Source organism: Alligator sinensis, unplaced genomic scaffold, assembly GCF_000455745.1.
Source record: "Alligator sinensis unplaced genomic scaffold, ASM45574v1 scaffold67_1, whole genome shotgun sequence".
Taxonomy (NCBI): Eukaryota; Metazoa; Chordata; order Crocodylia; family Alligatoridae; genus Alligator; species Alligator sinensis.
In genome coordinates, this window is record NW_005842111.1 from 81,462 (window position 1) to 82,766 (window position 1,305).

Below are 1,305 nucleotides of genomic sequence, written 5' to 3' on the forward strand. Positions count from 1 at the left end.
ATATCACTTCACAGGTAATAACTACCCCCTCCTTAAATGTTCTCTATCTGTCATTAACTAGCTTGCCTAATCTACTGCTCTTCTTCTGTCTTATAAGGACTGCTGTTTACACTTCTTCATTCCTTGTTAACAGCCTTTTCCTCCATCCTCCCATACAAATTGTCTGCATTTGTATGGAATCTTTTCTCTCATATTTTGCTCAGCCTGTGTCTGATTTTCCTTAAGAATTGAGGAGAGCACCTGGAGGAAACTTTGTCCAACAGCTATCCCAACTACACAGTTGATTCAATGAAAGATATCATAAAACTAGCTTAAATACAAAAGACAAGGAAGGGAGGAATTGGAAGAAGGAAAGAGAGAGGGCAGAGCTGAAAGAGATAGTGGAGAAGGAAGAACACGACAAAGCAAGAAACCATAGGGATAGATGTTGTACCACATTGTTTGTATTTAAATCTCTTCTTCTCTCCCCTGCAAGGGTGCCTGCACTCTCTTAGTACCTTGTCCCCTGCCATTTGTGCCACCTCATAGGGCCAGGACCCACCTTGGCCCCTGCCTCTCTGCTGTCTGCACCCAACTGCCACCTACTCACCATCGTGCCTGAGTTCTCCTGCTGCCTGCCCCCCACACTACTTGTCTCCCTTCCTGTTTGTATCCTTTGGAACCTACCTCCCCAACCACTTGCTCCCTCTGATGCCCCACTCCTGCCTTTCTCCCCCCATGCCTGTGCCCTCCATTCCTATGTTCCCTGGCATCTGACCCCTGGCTACTTGCTTCCCCTTTCACCAGCAGCACCATGCTGCCTGTACTCCCTCACACTTTGCCCCACACAACTTGCCGTCTCTGCTGCTTGCCCCTACCACTTGTTCCCTTCCCCCTGCCCCCATCCCTGTGGCCCCCCATGGTGGCTGCACTCCCTGACATCTGCCCCCTCTTGCCACCCTATGTCTGTGCCTCCCCATGCCTACACCCCCAAAGTACCAGCCATCCCCATCGCCTGCCCCCCTCCTGTTTGGCTTCCACATGACTGTTGCCTCCCTTATCACTGCTTCTTTTCTGTTGTGGCTTCATCTATGGTCCAAGCCTGGGGCATGAAACACATGCTTACTTGGCCATGCAGCAGTGGATGCAGTGGTAGCAGCTCTGAAGCCAGAGTCACAAACAGTAGGGAAGGTGCCATGGGTGCAGAGGTGGTAGTGGTGGGGCAGAAGCTACAGGTCTCACTCCAACCCTGGAATTGAAGCTGCAGAAGCAACCTGCCCCCCACCCCAACTTGTATTTGAATCTAAGACAAGAGGTGTTCCACCC